General features: G+C 38.5%; 1 non-coding gene across 1 annotated transcript; it reads left to right on the top strand.

Moving 5' to 3' along the window:
- The first annotated feature begins 16061 nt into the window (after window positions 1-16061).
- TRNAL-CAG (transfer RNA leucine (anticodon CAG)) lies at window positions 16062-16144 on the top strand. Its single transcript has one exon. It is a non-coding gene; the product is annotated as a tRNA-Leu (tRNA).
- The last annotated feature ends 6813 nt before the right edge of the window (window positions 16145-22957 follow it).

The raw sequence follows: 22957 nt of genomic DNA, 5'->3' as shown, positions 1-22957 counted from the left end.
AAATGTCTGAGGCCTGGCATGGACTACTATATGTGCCTCATCAATTTCCACTCAAAACCAGATTACTTCATCTCTTGACTGATTATCATAGTGGCAGGAATACATCACAAGGTACAACAAAATGTTGGAGTGATCCTTGACTCCCCATAGGGTGTCTTCAGGAAAACTGGCCACAGAACTTACAGATAAGCATCAGAAGGGATCAGGTTCTGGATTTATAGTCTGTTTTAGCTTTTTGTGCTTTTATACTTTTGCAGAGATGGGGAACACCAATAAATTATGACTCAGTAAATAACCCAGCAACTTGTAATGTGAAGCCACTGAAATTCTGGAGTTGTGCACAGACACATAATTTCTTTTCATAGGTCAGCAATCACTTATTCTGAGTGCAGGAATACCAACACTGGAAAAGGCATTAGGTGTCAATTTCTTTAGAATACAAGATAATTTAAAGTTCAGATCTACCATTAGTCCTGAATAACATGTTACAATCAGTTACCAGCCCTTTTTTTTTTTTTTTTTTTTTTTTTTTTTTTTTTTGCTAATAACTTTAGGCCTATAAAGCATCTGGTTAACCACAGGCTAGGAAGATGACCATGACCATTTTCTTCCATATGTGCATTTTAACCTGGCAGGGACATTCAACAGGCAACTATAAAATTGTATAAATATAGTATAAATATACTTAATTTATTTAATATATAAATATAATATATAGTATTATATTATAATAATTATACTCATAAACATATAATATTAGATTGTAATACTTATATATCATTATATAAATATAATGTAAATTAACATATCATATTTATATATCATATAAAATTATACAAAACCATTTTCATGCTGGTCTCCCTATATTTCTGTGAAGAAACATGAAAGATAGCAATTTATAAGACAATTTCAAATGCCAACTGTCAATCTGCTTGCAAAACCAAAGTAGCAACCCTTGTTTAATCTCACATAATGGATCCTGCTGCCTGGAACTCCAAGTGTTTGATCTATCCATCCATCAGTCTGTGTGTATCAGGCCTGCCACCTTCTAAGGGAGAACAGTATATTAGTGACATTCATTTCCCTTCCTCCATTGATTAAAAGCTGTGGTTTGTCCTTTCATAGTCTGTGTGATGATGTTGTCTGCTCCCCACAACATTTCTTGCGATGTCACCAGTATTTGAGGACATATTTCCCAACTGTAAATAGAAACTATATAATTCTAGAAAGTGGAGATAGAGTTGAGGACATGAAGCATATTGATTTTTTGTTGTGTTTATCTGTCTCTTTATATCTCTGAAAATCCCTAATGTTCCTGATATTACTTTCTAACACTGCATTTTTCCTGCTTCCCACTGAAATAAATGTCAGTAGATGACAAGTTAGTCTTTGTTGTTGCCACTTGGTAATTTAACTGCACTAAATAAGGAACAGAATCTGATTGCAGAATCTTTTTGCCCTAGCTCCGTGTTATCTTAACATCTTTTTCTGGTGTCTTATGAGGTTGAAGATCAAAAGCGTAAATGGCAAACCTGTTATCGGCTTGTAGTTCAGCACTAACCACTTAAACTGTGATTCAGCAACTTTACAAAGGTGACAGGTAAAATTTATATAAGAATCACAGATTTGGAAAGCATGTTTAACTGCTTAGATTTAAGGGGTTTTGATAAGATTATCTCAGGGAAACACAAATAAACAGTCCAGCACATTATGCAGAATAATTTAGGTTGGAAAAGACACTTAAGATCAAGTCCAAGAATTACCCACTAGATACTATAGTATTCCCAGCAATGTAAACTCATTTCTGCCTATTTTCTTGTGCAAGACCAACTTTTTGTCCTGTGCTACCAACTCTTCTGTTTATTTAGGTCTATGCCTTTGGCATGTAAAACATCCATAGAGTTGGTTCAGCCCCCTTATTCACATCAAGACTAAATATCTCAGTTCTGCTCTTCTATTCTTTTAAGCCCCTAAATCTGTTTACCATATTTCCAGATACCCTTTGGAAATATTTTCATAAAGACTAAGAGAGCCATAGCACCTTAAAAGAGGAGTTATGCTGCCTCTGGGGTTTTTTTAACCACCATTTCCTCACCTCGTTCACAGGGGATGCAGACTGCTCTGGAGGACTCTCATGGGGCTCCGGGTCAGTGAATGTGCTGGTGGGGGAACATGGTCTAAGATCAGCCCTAAGGGTAGGAAACAACCTATATCAATTCACCTTTAAAAGAAACTAACAAAAATAACCATCAATTGGAAAACATATGCATTTCAGCATTGTTGACTACCCTAACAGTTTATCAGATCTGTTCTAGATCTTGAGTAGTTCTGAGAATTAGATCCAATACATAAGCAAAGCAAGTTTTTAATACCTATAGGAAACCACAAGCCCCAAATGCTAATGTCTGTAAGTAGAACAGAAGATTCAACGGCTAAAAATTTAAATGGTTGCTAGTAAGCCACATGCCTTAAGACTTTATCAAGGCACTGTCAAATCAGAGAAAATCACGTTTGCATGAAGTTGTCACCCGTCACCTTAGATATTCTTTTTTATTTATTGGAGCTTCATCTCTTGTGCAATGAGTGACTCAGGCTGCTCCAGGATCCAGCATCTTTCACAGTAATGGGTTCACTAAAGCTGTAGCACTGCTCTTGGCTTCTGCTCAGCAGTTGGCCTGAGGTTACAAACTGTACTGTTTATTGAGCCTCATTAAAACCACTGTCATGTGGAATCAGCTTAGCTTGGCTTTAAGAAAATGTAGAATTGCCTAAATGTGCAATTCCTTTTGAAGTCAGAATGCTAAGTTTGTACCATATTCCAGTGATTCTAATAATGATTTAAATCCTATTCAATGAGCAATAAATGGTCATGTATGTTTGTTGGTTTAAAACCTGACTCTGCAAAGGTAGTAATTATACTAAAATAATTTGAAGTCAGCTTGCAATTAATGTTGCAAAACAATATTTGTCTAAGTAACAAAACTCAAATCCTAATCATGCAGGAGTTGTAAATGCATAGTATGTGTCCAATACTTTTGGCAAGAAACCAAAGCAGTATTTTAAATTTCATATTTAATCTTCAGTTTGTCTAGGTTGGCCCAGAATATTTATTGAGCTGTTATCTCACATACGATAAAGCAGTGACAAAGTGGGTTCTGCATGAGTGCTCTTAAATATCCTCAATGTGCCATTACAACTGGTAGCCTTTTTATAAAACAAGACCTTAGCAGCTTGTGATATATTGTACAGTAATTGATATAACAAGCCTGTGATATATTATCATAGTGTTCCTGCTCCAGAAGTGGGGCTGTCTTCTTGGAAATACTGAGGAGAAAAAACCTTCCCCTAATATGTTTGTACATTCCTTTAGAATTATTTTATTGGTCCTTTCAGAAAGGAAGTGTCAGAAAAGAAGCATGACAGAAAGGGGTATTTAAGCAGTCATTATAAAGATGGAACATGGTTAACATTTTTAAAGTGGCAGAGAGACAGGTTTAATAAACCTTTCTAAGCCTTTTTGCTATCATAAATTGTGATTAAAAAAAAGAGAAAGAATAAAGTCAAGCTACAATAAGGAGATAATTCTGAGCAGAAACATCAATTAACAAAGAAATCATCCAGACATTGAACTTGCTTCTTCTAACATCAGCAGCAAAATTCTTGGCAATTTTGTAAGATATCCAGTGCAGGAAAATTAAAACTTCCTTATCAAACTACATGCTGCAGTAATTTCCTCTGGGAATGAGGCTCCTTTTTTTCTGAAGTTTTTCCTACTATAAGCTATATGTAAATGAACTTTCACCTACACAAAGAATGGACTTGCCTCTCTTGTGTTGCCCAAAACTATTTAGAGCTGGGACTTAGCATTAACTTATGTAACTTACAGATGAAGGTCTAATCTTCTGACCAGAAAGCTCACTGTTAACTCCCTGGGCTATGCATGTGAAGGGAGAGTGGGAACCAGAAATAGGAATAAAGTTATATTTGGTATCCTTGGGGTATAGCCACTGGGAAGTGTTACCATATTCTCATGGATCCAAACTGCCTCCATAGCTTGTCAATCCATCTCCTTCATATTCCTTCTTCAAACTCTCTTCACTTTTATCAGTTTTCACATTCTTTCCTGTATTTTCCAGAGAATTGCTCTACACTACTAAACATATATGAAGAGTACTAAACACGTGTCCATCAGAAAAAAAATCAGACATATGAATTTCATCTTTTATATGTAATACTTGATAATTTCTACATTTTTATGTGACTATTTTAAGTCCAGACATAAAATGGGAGGAAGGCTGTGAAAATTCTCTGCTAGCTTGCTCACAGGGCAAAATGAAAAGGAGCTTTCTTTCACCTTTCATTCTGAGTTAACATTTTTTCTTGCTACAAAGCGAATTTAAGACTCAGTAGCACTTCAGGAATTAGCTCTTCCAATGTGACATTATCTTTACATTTAATCCAATGTTTTTCTGACTTCTTAACTTTAATGCCATTACGGTTCTTAGCTGAAAATCATACTCTGAAGTAATTATGGTTTGCAACCATGAAATAATCAGATTGATTCAAGTATCCTTTTTCCTGATGAAAATTGCAACCTAGAGGAAGAAGTGAGTCCAGCATGGCTTGTTTTCCTCCACTAACCCAGCAGGCCAGAAAGAACTGTGAGAAAATAAATGCAAAACTCTTCAACGACCCATTTGATATGATATCAATCTTGTCTTTTCCTTCTCTTGTTTGAAAAGTTATGCAAATTTCTTTTAATCTCTCTATCACTACGATCATATCAAGTGAACAGTAATCTGATAGTCTGTTTTATAGCTGCTTTGAAATAGTCTTGAAAGTCTAGGCTTATTTTTTTGTTACTATATCAAAAGTGGCTATTATTAAACTCTAAAAGAGAGTTTAAAAGTCAGTAATTTTAGTGAAATAAATCAAGAGAACAGGAACAATCCCACTCCACCTCATGGTGACACATAAAAGCAACACATTAAAAAGAATTGGCAAGTTTAAGAGCAAAGAGATGATGGAGATGGCTATGCAGGAAGCAGTAAAAAGCAATACTTCAGCACTGAAAACATCTACTCTCCTTTCATCAGCCCAATGAAGCAAACATTTAACTATTTTTTATCAACAAAATACAATCAGGAAAAAAAAAGCAAAGACTCTCCTATTAGATGAAGTAGTTCTTTGCTGTAATAAAAAGGCACCCCCTTGTTATGACCCAAGAAAACTAAAACAAAACTATAGAGGCAAAAATGGCAATACATGTCTTCATCTTGTGAGTAAATTTTCATTCAGTTGTACTGAATGAAGTTGTACTCACAGAGAAGTATGAATTATTAAGTTTTGATTGTGGTCCATTATGGCAGATGAAATGCTAACTAATGTGATTCATTACACCTTCACCTAACAAGCTTTTCCTTCACTGCAGAAATGGGAAGTGGATGGAGTGGTAGGCTGTAACTATGATGTCTGCAGTCTCCTTTTTGCTTGGCCACGACTTTAGAAGTAACCTTGGCAGATCATAATGTTTTTATAATGATGTATCACTTTCGGCTGCTTTTTTCTAGCGTGAGTTTTGTGATTTAGCCCCATCGCAAAACAAGAACTAAAACACCACAAAAGCCAGTGTAAAACACTACAGTCAGAACAGGGGTCCTATTACTGACAAACATGGTGCAGCCAGCACCCATGAGCAAAACCCAAGGAAAGCTTCTTCCAGACTGTTGTAAGCTAGAAGTTTCATTCCTTGAGCAATAGGGATTTTCCCCACAATCCTTAGGAAAAAACATCATACTGTCTTCCCAAAATCCTTAGTGTTTCTTTGCTGCTGACTAATGTGAAGGCCTTTTTGAACACCCTAGAAATTTTGTCTCTGTGAAATCAGCTACACAGGTTGATTAACTTTTTGGGTTAAAAAAATACATGTGTTTTCAGTAGGCATAAACAATCACCTTTTAAATTCTTTGAAATGTTTGGGGCCCTAAGTATGACTCAGAACATAAAATGCACTAGGGCAAAGTGGACTTAGGTAGCCTTCCATCTCTGCTTTTCTTCTTTTTCAGTCACCTTCTTGATTCTGTGGTCAACTATTCAGTTTTCCTTTTTCTATTTTTGTGTCAATTTTATTTTCTAAACTCAAGTACTTAGAAAAAAACTAAAACTTATTACTATGATGTAAGACACCTGGAGCGTTTTCCCCATATTTTAAAAATTGCAATTTCTTATGTTCTATGTCTTTCCTTAATAAATAATCCTAAGTCTATTCATTTTATAGAGCCATCAAAATATTTATACATGTGTAACTTCTCTGTCCCTAATTTTCCTTCACTCCTCACTCCTTTTACCTCTCTTTTCTTCATCTCCTTTCTTTATTTATTCAGCCTCCTTCTTGGCCCTCATTTTTTCACTGTAGTGCAGTGAGGGGGAAAAAAACAAGCAGAGTACTAATAACGAACTAGTTGTGCTCAGAAAAGAATAATAATAGAAAAAATTATGGCCATTTAATGACAAACAGATTAGGAAGTAATTAGCATCTGCAGGTCTGTGGCACTGAGGTGTAAGATGCAGTTCTGGCTGAACAAAGCCCTCTTCTCCTGGGATAGGTATGGATAACAGCAGTGCCCATTTTAACTCCAGGATCCCCATGACAGCAAGTCATGCCATCCACATTACAGAAAACATCTGCCATTATTTTCACCTCATCTATCATGGTCTTTAAAAGCAAAAGACTCTGCACAAGCACAGTGAGAGACAGAAATCTGAGCCATACACTAGATTTGGTATGTTTACTAAATACCAAATTTAAAGTGGATATTAGATGTCTCTTTCTCCTGCATCTGCCAAACATTTTAAAAATTGATTGGGTAAAACTATCCGTCCTGAAGAGCACTTCAGCTGTGAACATACCGTATATCCAGATTTTTGCACAGCAGAAAGCTGCCCTTCCTACATTAGTGAAAAAAAATGAAGGGCATTATTTTACTCTTGAATGCACCAAGTAGTTTCTGTTGAAGCTAATGTACTACTCACAGTGGTAACTGCTGCTCTTCAAAATTACCAGCTGTGATCACTGGCTACTTCAGATAACACTCCACATTTGTGTAACACCCCATACATCTTATTATAAGTGCCATACTTTTTGGCACTCTCCCATGGCCTGGGCTGCACCACTGGGCTTTGGGCAAAACATTTAGCTACGCTGTGCTTTGACACTTACTCAAAAAACAGAGCAGGCTACTCTGTGGGAAGCTGAGCGTGTATACCTATTGTACCTATGATTCTCAATTTCTGAATCCTACAGATCATCTTTCTGAAGTCAAATGTCATCTCTACTTCTTTATATCCAAAGCATACTCATAGAGGACACCTCTCACCTCTCTGCTTTCCTATCTACTGAAGCAACTATTTCACTACCATTATGTATATAAAAAAGGGATAGGGCGTTAGGTTTTTTTAAACAGCATACAAATACAACTCTACACTTCAGAAGGAAAGAAAATAGAAACACTGCACTGCACAAATATTAGAATAAACATAATTTTTAAAAGTTCCCAAACATCTGACAGTAGGAATGCCATTTTAACCTATATAATGCAATTTCTTATTTTTCTTATGTTCCCATATCCCTGCTTTTACTAAAATGCAAGGTTGTAAATTAAAAGGCCTCAGCTTCTACTCTTCCTTGGGAGACATACATAGGGATTCCACTGGGAAGTGAAGAGTGGTTCCTGAAACCAAGTGGCAGCAGACCTATTCTGATAGCTATTTCTGATCTTACTTAGCTGATAGGACCCACCCATATGCATCTCCCATATAGTGGGATGAGGGTACAGGGATCTCTCACAAGGAAGGGAAAAATAATATTGCAAATAAATGCCTGAAATTGCTGGAGATCCATGAGGCTGTAACATTGCTAGAAGGCACAGGGCATCTGCCTTTACATATATAAATCTAAGAAATTTTCATAAAGAAGGTACAGCATACAATTAAACCCTTTTGCAGGCATTATAAGGAAAGCCATTTGATCTTGTCACGACACTAATGCCTCAAAACATGATTTCACTTGGCTATTCCTGGCCAACTGCCTCCAGCTAATGATACAATCAGGAAGGACCATCTGAGAAATCCTTAATCAAAACACTAATTGAAAATGTGTTCTATCCACAGGTCAAGGTCAGTTTTTTCCTTATGAAACACATACAGGACAGCCAAAAGGACAATTTACTTAAATCAATAAGTAATAATACCTGCAGTGATTTACTGCAATAGTAGAACAACATACACATTTAAAATAAGAGTATCTTCTCATCTAGGTTACAAAGCTCTTTAAAATAGAGCCAGAGCAGCATTTAGTTCCCTTTGGTTGCAGTGAATAGTTTGAAGGTTGAAATTACATTCTCTGTTGATCACTGGAAGACAGGGATAGGGACAGACTATTGAAAAATTTCAGTGTCCTTTTGGCTGCCTTCCAGTCCCATCTCCAAGTGGCTGCTATTCTATTTAATGTAACTGGAGTCTACCCTTAGGATGAGTATCTTTCTTCCTGACAGTTTTTGTTCTTTTTCAAGGCAGAGAAATAGTCGCAGACCAACAAAGACTGCCTCTTGAAGCCTCAGCCAAAGGGCTCAGGAATGGAACAAACATGGCCAAAATGCTGCTGCTGCATGACTGTCTTGCAAACAAGTTCCTCTACACTTTCACTGACAATGCAGATGATATAATAACTGAGGTTAGGATAATCCCAGAGATGGAGATGCTTTTCAGTTGAAAAGATTTTAAAACAGCAATGGGTTTTGAGGAAAATCTGTTCCATAGCTGCAATACATGACCAGTCAGAAAAAGATACAGCTGCTAAAAGATTGCAAGCTATAACTGATTCTTGTAGGAACAACACAGGCATTTTTACTACAGACAATTGCTAAAGAGGCTGTTGCACGTAAAAGCCTCAGACTTTTAATCTGGGATTCCAAAACAAAACCCAACCAGTTTAAAAATTCTTCAAAACCTTCACCCATAAAAGATTATATAAATTCTCTAAGTGGACAGCCCTGGGTTAATAGGTAACATAATTATACCCTGTTTGTACTGACCAGGTAGTAAAGTTATGGCAGTGCACAGGTTCAACTCACATCAGTCTGTGCCTAACCTACAGTGCCCTTGGGGCACACACTACACGTACCAGGGAACGTTCCACCATGTGATTGTTTTCCATGGCTACTGGTTCCAAAATTAGCCAAGCCCCAAAATGACCAACTTCTGCAGGTAATTACAAGCTGCTTTGGCCTTCAGGCTTCACCAATTACCAGTGCTCCTCATGGACCTTCTTCCTGCTCTGCACTGCAGGTATTTGTGCAGCACGGAGGCTCTGAGGTACACAATAAATTGGTACCTTCCATGGTTATATCTGCAAGAAGCAAAACACTGAGGAATTTAGCAGACATTTATGCTCCCCAAAATAGCCAGGACTGATTCACATTTACCCTGACTCACATTAGTTATCACAATCACATTACTTTCAGCAAAAACATCAGTTAAAAGGAATTTATGTCAGGGCCACAAGCAAAGAACTATTCCATTACAGCACGCCTGTGCTGGGAAGCTGTTAACATCTTCAGCAATTCCCTTAGGAAATGTCAACAGTAGCACCAGAAAAAAAGCAAACATATTTGTTTGTCTAAATATTAAGAAGAGCCTGGAACAGTTTCTAAAATGTCAACAAGAAAACCACACTCCAAATCAGCACGCTTTCTTTTTGTTGCAAACATAAATAGTTCTTAGGTTAGTTTGAAAAGCAGTCGATAGGGAGTCGGCCTGGGTACCAGAGTGAAGCAGATATTCCTCTTCACAGTATGCAAGGAACATATTAATAATGCAAATAGAAAGTCTTTTGAGGGAAAGACAAAAGGGCACTTTGTCTCTTTGGGATAAGAAAAGTAAACATGTAAATATCATGCTTTTAGAAAAAGAGGGAAGACTAAGGGATGGCTAATATTTCACAGCTACTCTGTTATGTTTCCTGTACACAGTGCAGGGTGAAGTATCTTGCACTTAACTTATTATTTCTTTTACATAACACAGTCACAAGACTCTAGTATTGACAGTTGCATTAACAAAACCCACTTTCCAAATACACAACACTCTTAAGAAACCTTCCACATTTTATAATAAGCTAATAATTATTCAATACTTTAGTGTTCTTATTACATAATAGATACTATATAATATCATTATTATTTCTTTACTGTGTGATTGTTAGCAGTGCTGCACACTGGTTGCACTCTTTTTTTATTGCAAATAGACCTATATAAGATCAGCTGGAGGTTCATTCCCCCTGCACCTCAGAAAAAACATTCACCTGTGTATCAGAGAGCAAGTGGCTGGAGATCCCATGCATTCCACCTGGAGAGGAGAGTAAGGGTGCAGTGTTCAAAAGGAGGCATCAAGCACAACTAATATCCAGTACCAACAGGACTGGGATTTACTCTTTCCATAGAATTTTAATAAGTAGGAAGTGGCTTTATGACATGGAAATAGAAACCAAGCCCCAGTCAGGTACTGTCTGTCCTTCATTCAAAGCTTGTTTATTACCCTGCAAAACATCTGTAACAGACAATCACCTGCAACACTAGATAATCCCATATGGTACTCCCTTCTCTAGCTAGCACAAGAAAAGCTCTTCTTGAGCTCTGCCTTCACTAAATCCTCTATTAGCTACATCCAGCTCTCCACAGCCAGGTCTACCAGCCAAACCCTATTCAGCCCTGTTAAAGCTAAAACCTCTGTACCACACCTCAGCCTTCCTGGAAACTGCCAAGAGAGGACGTAGGGCCTCCACCATGGGTTATGTTATAAACTACTTCTGTCACTGGTTTTTCCACTTGAGAGTCTGGGATACACAACATCATCTGATTGATTTAACATAAATAATTGACAAGACTCCTTCCAGTTCAACAGTTTTTTTGTTATTGACTTTATAAATAAGAACAGAAGTTTATAATAGAGTAAAAACGTGCAGTTTTGCTTCAAATATTTTAGAAACTTTCTATATAAAAGTAAAAATAAAGTCCTCTTTAACAATAAAGCATACTTATTCTGACACTGCAAGTTTCCATGCTTATCACATCTCCAATGATTTACAGGTTCTTTTCCTTTTTCACTTTTCCTAACAAGCACAAGGATATTTTTCACTGCTGAACTCTTGAGCTGGAAGTTGAAAGTCAGGTTAGATGCTTACTCATCAATTAGTAATTAGGATTTTGCAGGTCAAGTTCTGCCTCAGCATCAGCTATCAAGTTACCTTTTACTGCAGCCATGTTAAATACAAACCTGCATCCATACCCTGCACTGATAATCATAAATGTAACTACTTCCATCCATGGGAGCTGATGGTTACCAGACAGGAAGAGGTCACCTTGGGAACAGAACTGAGCTCAGCTCTTCATCTGAATGTGTTCTAGTGAAAACAGACAAGAAATCCAGCGACTAACCTCACAGCTCTTAATGCCTTACCTCAAGCAGGAACAAAAGCCCACACCCATGACTTTTGTGAACAGCAGACATGACACATAAAGACATAAAGGCAGTTCTATCTTTTTGTTTTGAAGAACTCCTCAATTTCACTTGGAGCTAAAAGTATTAAGAAAAAAATTATTCCACCTCAACAGGCAGCAATCACAGAGCAATGAGTTCTCCAGCTGGTGCTTGTGTTCCTGATGAAATAGTGATTTGTGAGGAAAGAAAAGCTGATACTCGGCACCAATATCGGGGGAAGAGAAGGAATCTTACCCCCTTTGCCTCACACATTGATGCTGTATCTCTTTTGGATCCTGCTGATAACATATGCTTCTGAGGCATCTACTCTTATTATCACAGACAGTGCAGACATGCTATGCTATGCTGTGCCAGCCTTCTCTAGTATTTCTGATCTCCTATAAACACCACATGGTTCCACACATTTAATCTGCTTCATATCTTCAAAAGGAAGATATTATTTGGGGAATTTAAGGGAATGTACTTAATTCAAAGGAGGTTCGTGTGCATTCTTGCTTATAAGGTGTTTTGAGGATGGGTTATCTAACAAGAAAGACCCATTAAATTAAGATGATTCTCAACATACTTTGAATAGAGTAAGACAATTACTTTTTTTCTCAGTTGTGCCCCTCATGTCTCTAATTCCCACTGGAACAGAGGGAATATGTCCAGGAAAAAGCCTCTATTACTATTCCTACTTGTGACTGCAACATGACTTGAGGTTCTGCTGCAAAGTCAGCTGGCAGCTAAGACAACATGGTTCTGATGCAGAGCAGTCTCATTTCCAGCCTATAATATATTTCTGCTACTGATGTAAATATATTTTTCATATAAATTAGTCTGGTTCCTAAAGATTACAGGGGGCAGGAAGAGAGCTCCCTACCTTCTTGACAACATTTTCAGTCTATGCTTCTCTTTATATTTCTCTTTGTACAACCAGAACCTGACAACAGGATTAGAGATACCTGTAAAGTCAAGTGCATCTACTTTTGTAGAGCTAGGGACAAAATGTGAAGTTATAAAAATAGTGAAAAGGCATCATTATTTGAAGTCACATTTAATCTCATTATCACCCATATAACATGCTCTATTTTCTCACTGGAAGGAGAGGCATTGGTCCCACTGGATATGGTCATTCTCTCTGAATTCTTTCAGGGCCCCAGGGAGACACCTGAAATGTAACGAGGAAAGCAACTCTCCTATTCAAGGAAAGAAAAGTAAAAAAGATGCTCTCACTTTGTGAGAAGCTTTACTTAAAGCAGGACAGAAACCCAAAATGTCCAAGGAAGGGCTATCAAGTAACAGGAGGGATAAGCAAAGGTGTGAGGCAGGTCTTTCATATCACGGCATGTTGTGATGCCTTTTATATCCAGTACTGGAGATACTGGACCCAGCATTTAAATATATCAACTGCTGCTGTATACTGACAGCAGAGCAAATCACTGATTAGGCTGGGCACCACACAGAGCAAATATGAGAAAATATCGACAGTGATACCTCTGCCAAAGAATTTCTTCTTCACCTGTTATCATCAGAACAAGTACCTAGGAAACAGGAGAGCAAACCTTTTCAATTGATAATATCAATGCACTTAATATCCCAGGGACTTTCTTTTTAGTGGATAGGAACACATCATCTGGGGCCCATCAACATCCTGCAACACAACAACCTCCAGCCTCAAGTCTGATGAGTTTGAATGTGTGATGGACAGGTAGCTACGTAAGTCTGTGCCAAAGCATTTGGGAAATACATACAACTTTTGAAATATGGCATTTTTATTGAGGTTTTCAGTTCACTTACTAGAGCTCAATTCAGTCAGTATGGCAACTGCATACCAAGTACCACTATATTTCGACCAGCAAGTCAGCCAGATCTTCAGATTTTTAGGGAACAGAGGTAATGCTACAGAGCATCAGCTCTGTAGTTAGTGAAGTTTTGGGCCAAAAAAATGCTCACTGTTAAGGGAGAGCTGTCCAGCAGTATCCTTGAGCACATTCTTCACCGGTCACTGTATGTTTGGTTTGTACTTGGTTATGCTTTCTTATGTGATCTACCAGCTTGGAAGCCAATGGACAATGTTATTTTTATGACTTAGACCTGATTTAAATTAAGACTTATTCAGTTAATTTCCCAGAAATTCAAGACACATTTAGTCAGCTTTACATCATCAATATGTTTTGAAGTAGGGAACACAAGGTTTTGGAGCTGCAGGCTGAAGACCCAGACAGCTCTGTGCTAAGAGCAGGAATAGTGTAGGCTGCAACTACTGCTCATTCTGGAGTTACTATATTATGAGTAGATTTTGATGGTCAAGCTTCTGCCATCTGTATTTCTGCTTATTGGACTCTGCCCATCTTGACATATATCAAAGCTAGAAAAAGCCTACTTCTGTTCAGTCCACCAGCTATTGTTTAGAAAAAAACAATCACCCATTCAAGCAAACAGCACCACATTGGCTAAGACTCTTATTTCAGCACAAATAAACATGTTTTGTGACCTTTCCAAGGCCCTGTTTCTATAGAATTAAATATATTACTATTTTTAAATATGAGAAAACTGCACCTTCCAGTAAGTCAACCAAGACTGCTGAAATGCATTACAGCATATCTCCTGACTCCCAACATAACAAGGAGCATAACATTTCCAGTATGTTACAAGAATATTGGTTACACAGGCTTGTCTTGGCATTCTGCTAGGCCTCAGACAAGGCTTCTTATTGCCCTAGAATGAGTACAAGGATAGAAGTGCAAAGGTTCAGGACACATTACAGCATATATAAGATACAGAATTAATACTCTTAATTCACAAGCATTGTTGTGGGTAGCTAGGCTGAAAGGATAGTGCAGGAGGGAATCTTCCCCAGTGACTTGCAGCTGTACTGATTACCAAGGAGTGGAAATGCCTGTGCCTGCCTAATGAGTTTTTGGGATATAAAAGAGTGGGTTAGCTGGCAACCAGTTACAGGCACGTGGAGTGTGAGGTGGAGCTTGGGAGTGAGGGGCCTGCTGGAGTAAGAGAAGGAGGCTGCTGGCTGTGCTGTGAGGAGGTAAGGGACAGGCAAGGTAGGAAGATGTGTGGGGGACAGTCAGAGTTGGGTGGCTGGGAAAGGGACAGCCAGTCATGCAGAATGGAGAGGCATCAGTGCTGTGTGGAGCTGCTATAAGAGAAGGAAACAGTATTGTGTGAAGGTGCCTGCAAGAGAAGGAGTCAGAGTTGCATAAGAGAGGGATCTGTGAAAGAAAGCATGAGACAGTCGTGAATAAAGGACTGGTGGGGATGCCAATTAAATGGCTGGTGGTGACAGCAGCTGTGCCCATTGTGACATAACTACAACACAGTGTTTTATAAATTTGTTCAAAATTATGGCACATAGTTGTAGAACAACAAAAGGGTTTGAGGGGGCCTTTAGCACTTACCTGCTTTAATGTCTTGCTCAAAGCAAAGTTGAATTTGAAGATAGGACTGACTGAAGTCAGGATGAGAGAGAGCCTTGTCCACTCAACTTGTGTGTCTCCAAGGAAGGACATGGCCAATAAGTCAAGACAAGTCATTATTTTCCTCAACTCAACGCATTAGACAGCACCAAAGTATTGGGCCCAGCACTTTGGGCTCCCCAGTCTGAGAAATTGACATTGACAAACTGGAGCCAGAAGAACTGGTTTCTCCATACAGAAGCAACAGTAGCAAATAAAACCAGTGCCAATTTTTGGCCAGTCTAGTAGAGACAGCCACTGGTTTCTTTTTTGTCATTGTAAAATATTGCTTCTTAAGATTCTAAGGAATTGTTATAAAAATTAAAGTAAATAATTAAATTTATTTAATGTAAAACTAATTTACATTTTAAATAAAAATATTTTATTTGCCACTTCTGACAGTCTGTTTCTGGTCATCACATTTCATTTTTTTTTCTCTAGTAAGTTGCTATTCCAAAAAGAGCCACTGCACTTTAACCTGATGCTTCCAAACAAGCACACCTCTTGCCTTTTATGTTTACTTTTACTCCCAAATCCTGACCAAATTTGTATATTTAGAGGTTCCTAGATCCAGTGTTCAAGCACTTTTTTTTTTTTTTAAACTTTCAGCAGGGAGACATACAACTTGTTTCAATGTCACAGTCTCCTTTCAAATATCAGTGAACTCTTACCATTAATAACTTGTCTATATATCTCAGGGGGATTTTCAGAGACTTTAAAGGACAGAAATCAGTCTTTAAAAAGTCCTTGTGAAACATAGATCCTACCATATTTTTATTACATCTGTGGAGCTTCAAATGTCTGCCTCATGGCATATGTAATATGTGCAAAAATACCTGCTTCTTTCTCAACACACTAACTCATTCGCAGAATGCTACAGATGCATGCATAAATAAACATCAGTTATTATGGGTGCCAGAGAGTCAGCACCGAATATATTTTCATTTGGATTTTTTTTTTTTTTTTTTACCAGCCTCTGTGCCTGTGAAAACAATATAGCATCACTAAAAATATCTACCAATAGAGATTGGCAGGGCCACCACACAACATCCTGTGGTCAGGAGGGCCGAGCGGTCTAAGGCGCTGCGTTCAGGTCGCAGTCTCCCCTGGAGGCGTGGGTTCGAATCCCACTTCTGACAACCCGGCTTTTGAGCTGCGATTGATTTTGTCTGTTTTGGGGCGGGGGGAAGAAGGAGGCTGAGGGAAGACTTATCCCTCTCTGCAGCTTCCTGACGAGGAAAAGGGGAGGTGCTGCTCTCATCATCCAGGTATCTGCAGACAAAGCAGTACGGGAATGGTTCCAAGCTGTGTCAAGAGAGACACTAGGCTGGACACTAAGAGGCACTTCTTTACTGAGAAGGTGACAACAGACTGGAATCTTTCTTCCCAGAAAGGTTGTCATTGCCCCAAGCCTGCCCGTGTTTTAGAGGCGTCTGGACAAACCACTTAAAAACTTATTTTAACATTTGATCAGCCCTGAATTGGTCAGGCATGTGATGATCGCTGCAGGTCCCTTCTAACCGAACTTTCTATTCTGTTCTATTCTAAAATGCAAAAATGGTGTCTTAAATTGGAAAAATCTAATAGTTTCAACCTAAGGCAGGGAGCAGTTCATAGTGCAACCCCCAGGATCTGGCAGGGTTCCATTTGCTCTCCACCCCACGGCTGCACCAGTCCCCCACCTTCCCTGCACTGGCTGTGATGCTGGATGCTGAGCCAGGCACCTCACCTGTGCACTGAGAAATGTTACTGCCCCAGGATGGGCTGCTGCTGCTTTAGGGAGTGGCATCCACCTGTCAGGCAACCAGCTGCAGGGTTCTGGCACTTGCTTCAGTCGCAGGAGAAGGGGCATGAGCAAAGGAGAGCACGAAATGGAGAAGGCAAAACCTCCCTCTCTCCCTCTTTTGCCAGAGGTGAGCAGTTATTTTGGCTCTAGAGGTTTTCTAAAATTACAGCTTCCAGCTCAGTGCTAGATGTTTTTTTCTTACTTTCAACTTGCTTTCCAAAATATTCTAGATATTGCTTTTTCTTGATATTTTAAAATTGAAAAACCTCTCAAAAGCAGATATGAATCACTAAATTAAATTTTCATGTTATATTTACAGTTAAATATACATTAAATGAAATTATAGAATACAAAGTATTCCTGAGAAACAAGGTCACAAACAGTCAGAATAACATTTTTTCCCATGAATGAAGTGGAAGACTAGGATTTTTAGTTAATGTTAAATATCCAGCACTGCAAACACTCAGCAGACATACAATAATGACCTCTGAAAATACATTAGATCATTATAAAAGAGCAGCTAAAATAGGTGAATTAATAGATAATTATCCCAGTGGAAGAAAGAAACTGAAGTAGTGTCTTAATTAAGTGAAAATAACATAACCTCTGACAAAGGTAACTTATTCCTTCCATCTACAACTGCTACTAAACAGTCCTTGAGTAGAGTGCTTACCTGCATGAAATATTTCTCTACCACACCTTGTGTACAGAAGATATACATCTGTTTTTCTCCAGGACTTAGCCTATGGGGTGGTGTTAATCCATCCATTCTTACTGGGCAAGCAGCACTACAGGCTGTCAACATATAGAGGCATGCTTTCATCTCCTGAACTGTTGAAGTGTAATTCCACATTCCTGACAGCAATTCTACCAGTACAGGAATTATGAAAGCAGCACATTTGCCTGCTATGAGCATACAGCAAGTCCAACATGTCTGGATCTGCCAAACAAAATCAATAGGCGGCTCCATAAAGTACTCTGAAGCTGCAGGATGCAGAGCTGGCTGGTCTTCCTGTGGGATATATTTTGGATGAAACCTGAAATCAACATCACCAAGTCCCACCAACACAATTTACAATAGTAAATACAATAATACTATCTATCTTATAGAGGCACCAAATCAATATTATTAGAAGTAATTTGATCTAAACGAAAAGTGTAGATGCTTTCTAAAATTTGAAGAAAAAAATATAGCTGAGGGAGAGATATACATAGATATACATATAAGCCATTAAATAATTATATGTCAGAAGATAAACAGCAATATTGAGATCTTGAACCTCCTTAGCTTAATTTCAATTATAATATGAATATTGAGTTCATATAAATCAGAACAAATTTACCTACAGTATGAGATGTTTTAAGCATCCTAGAAAACAACAAATGAGAAGAACATTAAATAATTATGCATTTAAATACCTATTCAGGAATGTAGCTTTTTTTTTTCTACAATCCCTTCCTGACCCTACTTTAATCCCCACTGAGAGGCTTGCATTTGGGGCAGAGAGAGAACTACAAAGGGCTCCTGCAACCAATCAGGACAAGAAAAGCCCAAATTCTAAGGGCAGTTAACAAGTTACTTCAATGGTCCTAGAATTCATCCCATGATGCAAAACTTCTGTGAAACAGCACCAATATTACAGATGCACAGAGCCACAGGATAAAAACTCTTCAGCCTAGAACTCTTTCTAATTTGTAGTTAACAGCATTTCCCCTCTAGTAACACATTGTAATGGGTAAATTATATATGCAGGTAAGATTTAATTTGTTTTTTCAAAATAAGCACCAAAAACTCCATAATATTCTTCCAAGCCAACTTTTCCATAATTACAGACTATAAGAATGGACAAAACTAAAAAGGGAGAGGGAGGGTTAAATCCTAGGTCATCATAAACAACAGAGGCCATAAGACTTCATTAGGAAATCTCTGTATAAAGTTCAATTTCTTTTCTCAAGCAGATCACTTTTCCTTAATTAAAGGCCTGAAATGAACAAAATAATCTGTCAAATCCTTCATTAATGTTATGTATGTAACAGTCACTTTTACACATATGTACCAAATTTTGGCAAAACATGTGGAACCTTACAGAACTGACAGAAACTAATTCTGTGGAGACAAGTCTCTTCCTATGAATTTGCTTTCAGAAACTTTCGCAAGATGGACTAGGCAAAATCTAGCGAGGTATTTGAGGGGAAGAAAACAGCCACTTAAAAATAAATCTGATTATCAGCATGCTTGGTATTTCATAATCCAATGCTGATATCTGTAGTCCTTTGCATGCATGCTGTTTAGTGACACTAGGAAACTCTTCACATGAATATGTGCAGTTCTGTAGTCAGTTTAAAACCAAAATAATCATATTAGCTAGACAAGATCTTCAGACTTAAACAATTTTCATTAGTAAAGGAAGCACATGATCAGCCTTTTCTGAGATAGAAACTGCATATATCTTAGCCATTGTTAGTCACGAGGATTGAGACCAAACTCTCAACATATGCATGTGCTGTGAATATTTCCTGTGAGAAAATGTCACAAGGTGAGAAGTACAGAAAAACAAAGGGCTCAGATTTTTTTTGCTCTATGGCATGGTGCATAAGGCAGCATTTCTGTTAAATAAATACAGAGAATGGCAAATATTTTCTTTCTTCTTTCTCTCTCTTCTTTAGGAAAGGGACTATACACTTTTTCAAGCAAATGTATTTTGGGGTGCCAATGCAAAAAGGAGGTAAAAGCCACAGAAAGCTGTTGTGCTTTACCAAAGGCCAGTTTGCTTTAAGGAAGCCTCTATTAAATACAACCTTTAAATTAATAAGGAATCAGCCAGAGCTGTACATGTGAGCAGAGACTTTATTTACCAGAAGGGGAAAGAACAGAGGCAGACTCCACACTCTTTGAAATCCCCTTGAAGGGGTTTCAGGGAAATAGATAATTTTATGGACAAGCTGGGACTCCACCATTACCACTACTGCACCATTCTACATGTGAGGATATTGTCACTTAGAGCTTACTCCTTCAGATAATTTTTTTTCTCACAAACAAATGGTTTTCCGCAAACTTTCCTCATCCTGCTTTTAAGAATGTTGTCCATGAACTAGGGGAGAATACAGCACAGCAGATACCATCTCATCTGCTCATCACAAAGAATAATAGATACCCAGGCCTGATCTGATCTTGCCACTCAGTATGAGTCACTGAATGACTGAAATAGATGGAAACTACTTCCAGTGTTTCTCTCCTGACACCAAAGCCACACATCACTTTGAAAAGATTTAGATGAAGTTCAGACAAGTACATGCTAAGTATGTGGACACTGAGGAAGTTTTGAGATATCTCATTACTTCTACTGCTCATTAGTGGATAGGACAGGATATTTCCAACACTTTCTGGTTTTCAAATTTGTTTTTTTTTTAAACTAAAGTGAAAAGGATAATCAGGATACCACAGCTCACCTGCTCCCTTTGTCATTGAAACAAGCCTACACTGACAGTTCAAAGCATGTCTGAATTTGCCCTTATTTTACTGAGAAACAATACATTACCAGCCACTAATGGTTTTGGGGTTTTTTACCTTAATGAATACACCTTGAAAGGTGTATTTGGAACCTGGGGTTCCATGCTGTTCACAGTTCTTAAAACATGAAAATTGGACTAACTCTGTTAAGGACATTGATGGTTAACTCTGATGTTAATTAAATGTCAGCTTTATGGACTGGAACCAATTCAGACAATGTAAGTCAGTCATTGTATTAAAGATGATGCATGTAGGAGCTCATCTCTTAGTACAGACATCCTGTATCTCTATTGGCATAAGTCATACTGCAGAAGGGCAAGCCCAAAGGGCAGCTTTGACATGAGGAAACACAAGTGCCTGGAAAGTGAAAGTAACACGGAGCTGTTTCTGGATAGCATAGAGACCTTTGAGAGAGCAGTGGCCAAAAGCTACCTGCCACAAGCCATGCTTGCATCTGGATCTCCTACAGAGAGACACGGTCAGAATATGGGGCAATTTGTTATTCTTTCTGCTGCTAGTGCTCTTCATAAAAATTATTAGATAAGACTGCATTTTTTGGTAGGCATGCCTGTCCTTGAGCTAGTCTTGTTCCATTTGCAAAAGCCACATTCCCCTTTTAAAGGTAATACTGTCTTTTTACTGTCAGCCAAATCACTAGTTGTTTGTTGCTAGAAATAGTAACCCTTATCTCAGAGTCATAATGTCACACTCATGTTTAACTGGAATTAACTTATTTTCCCGTTTCTTCAGTGCTAGTGCCAGTGCTACTGCTAGGCTCTGGCAGCTCCCACTCTTAGTTGGATGGTCCCCATTGCTGCTGGATAGCTACACAGCCTCCTCACCAAAGCACACAGGCTCTTCAATGTCTCCTTAAAAAGGAGGACTCACCAGTCTTACATCATGCAAATTTTAAGAAAACAAAACCTCATGCAAAATCTCAGTGTCAAAGGAAATTGGCTGCTGCCCTGCCTGGATCACAGGTGTAGCTGCATTGCTTTACTCTCCTCTCCTAAATAATCTGTCCTCCACAGTTAGACTTGCTCCTTATCTGCAGTCTAGCCCAATATCCTCTTAACATTTGCAAGAACATCCATGCTGGACCGGACCAATGGTCAGCCCGGCTCAGCATCCTCTGGGTGGCCAAGAACAACCTTGAGACAGAAATCAATACAGACAGTGGTAATCAGCAGGACAAACAGTGGGACAAAGCTTCATTGCTTCCAGAAATTTGCGGTAAAAAGGTTTCTTATTGTAGAGGTATTTCTTTGTTTCATACCCTGCAAGAAGGTCACTGGGGCAGGTGGGACCTCTTGGGATCTTTCTCCACTCAGAGCCAGCTCAGCTGCAGCAGATTGCTCAGAGCCACAGCCAGTTTTGATTGTCTGCCAGGACAGAGACCATACAATCTTGTGGCAAACTCTTTCACCTTCCCATTAAAAAAAAAAAAAAAAGAAAAAAAAAAAGTTTTGGACATTTTCTGGAAGTTTCAGCATTCACATGCTGCTGCAAAACATTCCAGACCTTGCCTGTGCACTGCCTGAGGAGCTGTCTGCAAGCCTATATATGGGTAAGGGCAATGTTCCTCATGTCTTCCTACACTCTGAACTGGACCACTGCTCTATCTTAATGCGAAGCAATGATCTTATAAAGGTTTTAAGACCATAGAAAAAGGTTTTAAGTTGACAGCATTCATTACTTTAATTGGAATACCCTAAGATACATAATTTTTCTCATTTCTGGATTTTCCCTATGTTGTTCATAAGGTTTTCTGTCTTTGTCATGAGCTGTGGAGGCATCTAGCATTGCTCCATAATACCCAGAGAAACAAGATCATTCTTTTTACAGCTAGTTTATCATAACAAATACCAACATATTTCTCATCTCTCACAGTAATAAAAGTCAGGCAAAATGCAATGATTTGCCAAAAGGTAAATGACCTTTTAATGCCATCTTAAATTCTTGGAACTACTTTCATAGCTTTTTTGCTCTTACTGTGCATCTGTTCCATTTATTTCTCCCCTTGCCAGGAGACTCCCCATCTACTATATACATTTGAAAGAAGTCTACAAGCTAAAGGAAGCTTTACCCATTTCAGTCTTCAGACTCACATTTTCATAACATTAGCAGGAATAGAGAAAGGTATTAGAATAGAATTATAGAAAGGTTTGGGTTGGAAGGGTCATCTAGTTCCAATACCCATGCCATAGGCAGGAAAACTTTCCTCTACACCAGGGTGTCTCAAAGTCCCATTCAGCCTGGCCTTGAAAACTTCCAAGCACCCACAACTTCTCTGGACAGCCTGGTCCATGGTTTCAACATCTTCACAGTAAGGAATTTCTTCCTTATTTCTAATCTAAACCTACCCCCTGGCAGTTTAAATATATTACCCCTTGTTCTACCACTACATATCCTTGTAAAAAGTCCCTCTCCAGCCCTTCCATAGCCCATCTTTAGGTGCTGAAAGGTGCTATGAGGTCTCCCTGAAGGCTTCTCTTCTCCAGGCTGAACAGCCTCCAGCTCTCTCAGACTGACTTCCCAGGAGAGGCATTCCAGCCTTCTGACCATCTTTGCTTTTCTTCTCTGAACTTGTTCCAGCAGGTTCATTTCCTTCTTGTGATGGGGACACTAGGGCTGGACAGAACATTCCAGGTGGGT

The sequence above is a fragment of the Cinclus cinclus genome, chromosome 1, assembly GCF_963662255.1.
Source record: "Cinclus cinclus chromosome 1, bCinCin1.1, whole genome shotgun sequence".
In the NCBI taxonomy this organism is placed as follows: domain Eukaryota; kingdom Metazoa; phylum Chordata; class Aves; order Passeriformes; family Cinclidae; genus Cinclus; species Cinclus cinclus.
Note: the sequence above shows the minus strand (reverse complement) of the source record. Positions and strands in the feature narration are given on the sequence as shown.